The 9,825-nt window shown below is 39.5% G+C and overlaps 1 long non-coding RNA gene across 1 annotated transcript; it reads left to right on the top strand.

The window, feature by feature from the left end:
- The first annotated feature begins 638 nt into the window (after positions 1-638).
- On the top strand, positions 639-1,199 carry LOC124700332. Its single transcript, XR_007001711.1, has 3 exons — positions 639-660; positions 801-863; positions 956-1,199. It is a non-coding gene; the product is annotated as an uncharacterized LOC124700332 (long non-coding RNA).
- The last annotated feature ends 8,626 nt before the right edge of the window (positions 1,200-9,825 follow it).

The raw sequence follows: 9,825 nt of genomic DNA, 5'->3' as shown, positions 1-9,825 counted from the left end.
ACTCCATCACTGATTTGCAGCATTTGTCTCTACTACTGTGAGGCTACATGTGTGCACATGTGGTCTTTGTGCAAATGTCCATGGATAAATACTGCTCTAAGAAGATGTTGCTGTTTGTGCATTTATTGTGTTTGATAGGGCTTGTTTTGCATTATGGATGTTTATAAAAGTTTGGTGACTATAAATGAAATGAAATAGAGATTGAGTAGTCATATCCTGGATGCCACCACCGTCAAGATCAAGATCAGGTGTTTGGGGCTGAACCTCGGCGTTGTTGATCTGCTGGTTCATCTCCCTCTCTCTGTTTTCATGTGTGTGTTGGCTGACAATCCTCTTCTTCCTTCAGTAGCTCAGAAAGTAGTATGGCCATGTGCTAAACTTATTTCTTGAATTTTGCTTCAAATATTGTATGACCTGTGATTGTTTCAATTTGGTCATGCTTGCTTTGTATTATGGACTCATGGCAAAAAATTATATATGGACATTTGCATGTATTATTTACTGAATAAATATCCCTTTAGCTCCATATGAAAGCTATGAATGTCAAAATTGCTCCAGTAAGTTTTTCTTCATCAATGGTGCTTCTAGTTGGTGCACAAACAACCGTGTTGGTTGTGGTCTCTGCTCTCTAGTTGAGGTATCTCTCTTGGTCATAATGAGGTCATTACTTAATCTATATTGAGTTTAAAATTTCTTCTTGATCTACCACATCAAGTAAATTCATGATCTTTTTTGTAGCTATATATCCCAAAGTTTTGTTCTCATATTAGTTTCCAAGTAGTTGTATTTCTGTTTGTCAGAACTAAAGATGTAATCTCAAGTTCAGGCAAATGGCATATCAGAGACGATGATCTGGAAGGAAGGTAGAATTGGACATGGCATCTCGATTCTTTGCATACTATTTTATGAATAATTGTACTAATTGGATCTGATCACCTAATGTTTTTCTTGAAAGGTGTAGATGGAAAATATGCCAGAAACAATCAAGGCATGGGATAGGATTAAAGAGCAAGTGAAGAAATATATAAGCCTACCCATTCTGAACTGAACTTGGCACATGACAATTTTTTTTATCAGAGAAAAGATTCTCCTTTATCAAAGGTCTGTGGTAGTATTTTGAATGTAACTGACTTACTGCGGAGTTCATAATATTTGGATAACTTCTGAATGCTTATTTTATCAACTAAATAGGAGGTTGCAAAGATCATATTTAGAATGTAGCGAGACATATTGACGAGTTAACGGTGTGAAATTCTTCTTATGCTGGTATCTCGTTTGCATGTGCTATCAATTATTCCCTTTTCATATTTCTTTTATTACTTGGGTTCCCACTTCCTATCCTTTCCACATACACATGTCATATCGTGATACATCTGTCAATGCTTCATATCTATTATTATGTTTTCTCATTTTTATAATCCATATTTACTGCATGCCTATGTTGTTACATTGTGCCCATATGTTCAAAGTTCAAACAAGAGGACAACCTATTTACACTTTCATATGATTTATTAACATAGAATAATTATATCTGGTTCTTTTATTTTAAAAACAGGATACTCAAATGAAGCCTATCCAGTTGCTTGTATTTATTTAACATAATGGATGTTATTTAACTCGGTGATCATTGATGTGGAATATCTTCATGCTATTTTTGATGGTTCTCATGTCGAGTGTTGTATGGTCAGCTCCCCTTACTTTTTGTATGTACAATAGTTTTCCTTCCTACAATTCTTGACTTTACTATAGTTCAATCTGCATGGGGCCCTCAGCGGTACAGGGTTTTGGCTCATTTTATGATGCCCCCATCCTCTAGAATACAGAACCAGAGATATGGAGTTGTAAGCTTTGTTCATTGATTTTTTCCAGTATCAAGGCCTTAAGCCTTTCTTCATGTTTGTAATTTTCCTATCCAATGCAAATTAGCTTACCTGATAGAATTTCAATACTCTTGGCTGAATAACAAACTCTTCTCGGTGTGAGGGATTCATGGGCACAAATAGTTTTGGTATAGTTCAGAGCGCTGCCGGCACAAGAAGTCCAGGTTATGTTCTAATTGGCTAACAATGGTGATTGCCTTAAAATAAGATTGAGGACATTATTGATAGAAGCTTCTAGGAGTTTTAGCTTATTTTTGGTATATAATGGCCCTGTAGTAATTTCTCGCTTCTGAGTTTATTAGCATGTTTATAATTCTTCAATCCTGGATTTCTTTTATTGTTGATCTCAGCTTTATCATTCCATCCTTCCGGCTGAATGATTCCCAGTGATTGATCATGCTCAGTGTTCAGAATCCAAACATGCTGAGTTAGTCCAGAAAAATAGGCAAGCCACCCAGTCTGAACTAAATTTTTTATTAGGATCATTCTCTTTTCAATAATTGTTTGATGTTACCATGGAGATTATGCTGGTATTTAATTTATCTTTATACAAAACGCATCTATGTGTGAAGGCAATGCGCGCATGATTCTTAGACCAATAATAACATGTAGACATTTGGATCATGGGTTACATTGCTACATGCTGGCCAATTATTTCAAACTTTGCTTATGTACTTTGGTGTATAAACTGAAAGGAGAAGTATTTGGTTAGTAAACTTGATGATATTTAAATAATGTGGGTATTGGTCAATTAGCTGAGAACAAGGAGCAAGTATTATCAAGTTGTGCAAAGTCGGCTACCAAGACTCAAGATGATGTTTCATTCTTATCATCTAGCATATCATACCCACAAGAAATATGCTGATTAATCAGTTATTCGATAACTTAGATGGACTTGCATATAGAATCATTATTTATCTATAATGACTTCCTTTACAATGATCTGGCTCAAACTAGACTACAATTTCTTTGGTTTACAATGATCTTGACATTAATACAGAGCGTTTTATAAAACATTGATTAGTGTGACAGGCGGGCCAGCGTGCCAAGGCGCGCCCCTAAATTTGTCCAAGGCGGCCAAAACCAGAGACTGCCAATTACAATTTTTTACTTCCGTTTTGATACTATAGTCCACATGCTACAATGCTTTCTAATATAGTTTGTCCAAACGGATTCCATTCTACGTTCCATCTCAATTAAGAATTTTTCTAGGCAGTGCAAAATGAGACGGAGTATTTGTTTTATATTGTAGTTATCTTGGTAATTTGTTTCGCCTGTCCTTCCTCTTCGGCGGTCTGCATGAGAAGCGGGTGGTTGCTGCAGCCGAGCTTGCATGGAACATCTGTCCAGTCCAGCTACAAGATGAAGTACCCAGCTTCCGGTTATTATTTCTTGGTTTTGCTTAGAAAATTAACTACTTTATTAGGGGAATATTTAGTATTGGATTTCTTCTTGCTCATGCAAATTGATTGCTCGAAATTTTCAGCCTTGAACGTAGAAACCTATCACCGTTAATTGAGTGCCACGCGTGAGCGCATACGCTTTCTTGAGGACAATATGATTCTCACTTAACATCTTTGTTGACTGAAATGTCGATCTAAGACTGTGTTTGCCGTCTCTATTGCAGGAAAATTAACTACTTTATTAGGAGATCATTGCAGGAAGGTTAATAGAGTTTGAATTTATAAGGACATCTATAAGAGCCTAGCAGATGCACTTCATATGATGTTCATAGCTAATGTTGCTAGCTGTAAACTTGCTCTGTTTTTATTATGGTGAAATATACCTCAAACTAAGATTATTTGTTTAAAAACACTAGGCAAGCTGTTACCATTATATATGGTGTATCAAGTTACCTTATATGAATATTGGTCGCTGCATCCCTTCATATCTTGATAGCCAATATTTGATGATAAATATTGCTTTGTATCCTTGTATATATGTGGATGAATCTTGCAAAAAGATAATTATGTGCTTGTTCGTCATACAGGACATCATCACGAGGGATGTTCACTCCTGGGATGGAGGAAGCACGGCAGAGCATCCAGCCAGCATTGGGGATGGAAGTGCGGATAAGGTCGGCGACGGCCTGAAGAGGCAGGGGAAGATGACGAACAGGGTAGGGGTTTGGGTTCCACCGCCACCGTCCTGCGGCAATTGGGGGCCTCTTCGTTGCCGAGCCGGCGGCCGGCTAGGCTCCACCTCCTCCATCCCTACCTTGGCATTGCATATGGGAGAAGAAGGGGGCGACAGGAAGATGGCATGAGGACGAGGGGTTGCTGGGATGGATTCTGCAGCACCGTGTCGTCTTGTCTACTGCAACCAGCCCCATCCCTCCGCCTCCTGTGACTCTTTTCTCATCGATCTCGCGACGCTGCTACACTCCCTCTTCATCAACATCCACGTCACGGTCATCTTCGTGTCGAGCTGGCAGCGCATATGCATGATCCCAGGTTTGGTCTCTCTTTGTTCACCATTATTCACCTTAGCTCACAGAAAATAGTAAAACAATGTCCTTGATGCAGCTAGAAAGCTTGGTGTCACCCAATGTACTAGCGATAAGGCGCTGATCGCTTTTATCATTGTCTACAATGTAGGGAAGGAATAATAGTAGGTCACCCTATCCTTTTGATACATTTCTTATTTTCCCCTGAATTTTTTGCCTATTGAATAATCTTTTGTCACCTACAGGTTACATGGTGTATGGTACGGTTACGGGAGTTAGCCGATGGCAATATATTTGCACTTTTATTTTGGTGCTTAACAGTTGAAGGTAAATAAATTGCAGTCATATTTTATTTATTTATGCTAAAAACTCAAGAAATGACATGTTGTACTTGGTTTACGAGTATTTCTTGTATAGAGAAAGCTTTATATACATATCAGCATTACCATTTTGGTTGTTGATATATGGCACCACCATATATGCATTATATAGAAAAAATATCTTTCTTTACTTGGCGATCAGATATTCTTTCACATGGATCATAAATAGCCCATGGTCTTCTTATTTGTATTCTTCTTTATTCTTATGCAGTTTATGTTTTTTCGCTCTTTAGGTATGTAACTGAAAATCTATGTGATATAATTGCAGTCAGTTGCAGGTGTTAACAGTATTCATGTGCACCAAGGAGCTCTAGGAGTTCAGGGACATCAATTGGCAGCGCCAGGAAGCTCAGCAAGAGGCGTGCAAGAGGGTCACCATCGTTGTAGCATACCATAGCTCAGACCAGAGCCACAAGAGATGGAGTTTGACACCCTGAAGCAAACAAGGTAAAAGTTATCTGAATAAAAGTGTTAACCTACTTGTTTGTGTGGTGTCTGATGTGTGGGTGAGAGAATGAGAGTAGATTTTGAATGGGTAAGGGAAAATACCTTTACATGTTCTTTTATTGGGTATCCAAGGATATGTTCATTATTTTCTCAGCTGAACCTATTCGGTATCTTGGATGTCTTGCATCTCAGATTTATACTTGCGAAAAATCACGAGTTTCTCAGATCTTAGGCCACCATATGGATATCTTGGAAGTTTTTTTTAAAATAAAATGAATGCTAGAATGTATGCTCATAGGTAGATGAGTTGTAAAGGAATAAAAATCTGGGTAGTGTATTTATACAATAGCATAAGTTGAGTCATGAACACGGGAAGTAAGATTCTGAACTTCTATTTATGGCAAATACAAAATCCAAAGCACAAGATGTATAAATACAAGTTAGTAAATGTTTATGTAAGTATTCATGAATGACTTTGCAAGATCATTCTTGTGACACAAAATCACTTTCTACTCACGAATAATTTTATATACCTGTAGTCCGAGAACCCCACCTGTTGTGACATGAAATCACTTCCTTTTTTTCGATAATACTAATGAATTTTCTTATGTTCCAGAAAGGCCAAATAGAACATGACTTTTCTTTCTTTGTAGCACCGGTGTTGATTGGAGTAAAAATACAGACATCAACTAAGATAATCGCAGGTTCGGTCCGTGATTTGAGGTATTGACTTGGTTCTTAAAGGTTAAATTAGTTTTTAGTTATTACTTTTTGGTTCTATTCTTTTTAGGTCAAAATAATGATGCTTTCTGCTATATTCCTACGGTATAGATAAATCGTTTATGTATTTTTTTTATCTTCAAACCCAGTAAATGTCAACTATGTTCGGTTTACTGACTGATTGTTTTATATAACTATGCTTCAGTCAATGCAAAATAAAATGCTGACTTGATGTAATCTACTGACATGCAGCCGATATTGTTATGTTGTTTTTTTAGGAGAGGGAGATCCCCCAGACTGCATATGTATTTGATAAATAAAATGTATTGCAGCACCTACTTAGCATTTATTTGGCCTGTTCTGTATGGAATTTAGTTTCCTAATCATTTCAGGTTCGGTTCCATGGCCGCGTGGTTTTGTCTGGATGGATCCCCTCTTTGATTGTATTCCTGGAGCCATAAATACTGAGGTTAAACTCTGCTTCTCTTACTACTAGCCTGATTGTTCTATGTATTCTGTTTTAAACTGAAGCTTCACATGGGCATGTTCTCTGTGCTATTATCTTTCTACATTGTTGTTTCATGGTCGATATAAAATTAGGCGTGAACAAAAAAAGAAGAGCAAGTTTGGGGACTTAAAATTGGTATAGTTTATTTCCTTTGCGCTTACTGCTGGCGTGTAGTTGACACACGTCTGTTGGGAACCCTAAGAGGAAGGTGTGATGCGTACAGCAACAAGTTTTCCCTCAGTAAGAAACCAAGGTTATCGAACCAGTAGGAGTCAAGGGTCACGTGAAGGTTGTTGGTGACAGAGTGTAGTGCGGCGCAACACCAGGGATTCCGGCGCCAACGTGAACCTGCACAACACAATCACAATACTTTGCCCCAACTTAACGGTGAGGTTGTCGGTCTCACCGGCTTGCTGTAAACAAAGGATTAAACGTATGGTGTGGAAAATGATGTTTGTTTGCGAAGAACGAGTAGATAACAGAGTTTGCGGTAGATTGTATTTCAGATGTAAAAGAATGGACCGGGGTCCACGGTTCACTAGTGGTGTCTCTCCAATAAGATAAATAGCATGTTGGGTGAACAAATTACGGTTGGGCAATTGACAAATAAAGAGGGCATAACAATGCACATACATATCACGATGACTACTATGAGATTTAATCGGGGCATTACGACAAAGTACATAGACGCTATCCAACATGCATCTATGCCTAAAAGTCCACCTTCGAGGTTAGCATCCGCACCCCTTCCAGGTATTAAGTTGCAAACAACGAGACAATTGCATTAAGTATGGTGCGTAATGTAATCAACACAAATATCCTTAGACAAAGCATTGATGTTTTATCCCTAGTGGCAACGAGCACATCCACAACCTTAGAACTTTACGTCACTTGTCCCGGATTCAATGGAGGCATGAACCCACTATCGAGCATAAATACTCCCTCTTGGAGTTACAAGTATCAACTTGGCCGGAGCCTCTACTAGCAACGGAGAGCATGCAAGAACATAAACAACACATATATGATAGATTGATAATCAACTTGACATAGTATTCCATATTCATCGGATCCCAACAAACACAACATGTAGCATTACAAATAGACGATCTTGATCATGATAGGCAGCTCACAAGATCTAACATGATAGCACAAGAGGAGAAGATAACCATCTAGCTACTGCTATGGACCCATAGTCCAGGGGTGAACTACTCACACATCAGTCCGGAGGCGATCATGGTGATGAAGAGTCCTCCAGGAGATGATTCCCCTCTCCGGCAGGGTGCCGGAGGCGATCTCCTGAATCCCCCGAGATGGGATTGGCGGCAGCGGCGTCTCTGGAAGGTTTTCCGTATCGTGGCTCTCGGTAATAGGGTTTTCGCGACGGAGAGTTTAAGTAGGCGGAAGGGCAGAGTCGGAGGGCTGACGAGGGGCCCACACCATAGGCCGGCGCGGGCCCCTCCTTGGCCGCGCCGCCCTATGGTCTGGCCGCCTCGTGGCCCCACTTCGTATGCTCTTCGGTCTTCTGGAAGCTCCGTGGAAAAATAAGACCACAGGCGTTGATTTCGTCCAATTCCGAGAATATTTCCTTTGTAGGATTTACTGAAACCAAAAACAGCGAGAAAACAACAAGCGGCTCTTCGGCATCTTGTCAATAGGTTAGTGCTTAGGAAAATGCATATAAATGATGTAAAGTGTGTATAAAACATGTGAGTATCATCATAAAAGTAGCATGGAACATAAGAAATTATAGATACGTTTGAGACGTATCAAGCATCCCCAAGCTTAGTTCCTACTCGCCCTCGAGTAGGTAAACGATAACAAGGATAATTTCTGAAATGACATGCTATCATAATCTTGATCAATACTATTGTAAAGCATATGAGATGAATGAAGTGATTCGAAGCAATGGTAAAGACAATGATTAAACAACTGAATCATATAGCAAAGATGTTTCATGAATAGTACTTTCAAGACAAGCATCTATAAGACTTGCATAGGAGTTAACTCATAAAGCAATAAATTCTTAGTAGAAAGCTTTGAAGCAACACAAAGGAAGATATAAGTTTCAGCAGTTGCTTTCAACTTCAACATGTTTATCTCATGTATATGTCTCATGGATAATTGTCAACACAAAGTAATGTGATGAATGCAAATAAGCAAGTATGTAGGAATCAATGCACATAGTTGACATAAGTGTTTGCTTCTAAGATAGAAAGAAATAGGTAAACTGACTCAACATAAAGTAAAAGAATGGCCCTTCGCAGAGGGAAGCATGGATTACTATTTTTGTGCTAGAGCTTTTATTTTGAAAACATAGAAACAATTTTGTCAACGGTAGTAATAATTCATATGTGTTATGCATAAGATATCCTATAAGTTGCAAGCCTCATGCATAGAGTACCAATAGTGCTCGCACCTTGTCCTAATTAGCTTGGATTTACATGGATTATCATTGCATAACATATGTTTCAACCAAGTGTCACAAAGGGGTACCTCTATGCCGCTCAGTACAAAGGTCCAAGGAGATAGATCGCATTTGATTTCTCGTTTTTGATAGATATCAACTTAGGACATCCATACAGGGACAACATAGACAACGGATAATGGACTCCTCTTTAATGCATAAGCATTCAACAACGAGATAATATTCTCATAAGAGATTGAGGATTGATGTCCAAACTGAAACTTCCACCATGATTCATGGTTTTAGTTAGCGGCCCAATGTTCTTCTCTAACAATATGCATACTCAAACCATTTGATCATGATAAACACTACAAGAAAAGTTGCCATGGCCGACGAAGTTGAAGTCGCGCCGTGGTTGCTGGTGTACCATGGCCGACGATTTTTGGTCCCTCCGTGGTGCATGTCAAAACTTTTTTTTCTCGTTTTTGAGGCCACCTAGCCCGACGAAAGCGGCCAAAACGTCGCGTATGGTGGCCCGGGACGTGGTGCATCTCGAAATCTCGGGTTCGCCGGCCGAGTCAACGCAAATCCGCACCGCCGAGGGATGTAGGGCCCGGATGGCAGCCTCTCTCGGCATTGTTTTTTTCTCGATCGCGCCATCTTGTTCAACGTTCTCCGATCGAGCCGTTTACGATGCAGGATCATGGGTCCCGCATGTCATCCTCTATGAACCAAAATTCTTTCTATTCTTGGATTTTTTTGACCCCCGATTTCTGGCTACTTCATTTTTCTTTTGATCCCTTGCCGCCTTGGAAACGTTGAGACCGCTGCTGCTAAATAGGACCCGCATGTCATCCTCTATGTGCAATCAACTTTCTTTTCTTGGAGTTTTTTTCGGCACCTCAAATTTGGTCACTTGCCTTTTTCTTTCGATCCCCTGCCGCCTCTCAAACGGTGATACCGCTCGTTGCTAAATGGGACCCGCATGTCATCCTCTATGTACTATAAAACTTTCTTTTCTTGGAGTTTTTTTTGGCACC

The sequence above is a fragment of the Lolium rigidum genome, chromosome 3 (genome assembly GCF_022539505.1).
Source record: "Lolium rigidum isolate FL_2022 chromosome 3, APGP_CSIRO_Lrig_0.1, whole genome shotgun sequence".
In the NCBI taxonomy this organism is placed as follows: domain Eukaryota; kingdom Viridiplantae; phylum Streptophyta; class Magnoliopsida; order Poales; family Poaceae; genus Lolium; species Lolium rigidum.
Note: the sequence above shows the minus strand (reverse complement) of the source record. Positions and strands in the feature narration are given on the sequence as shown.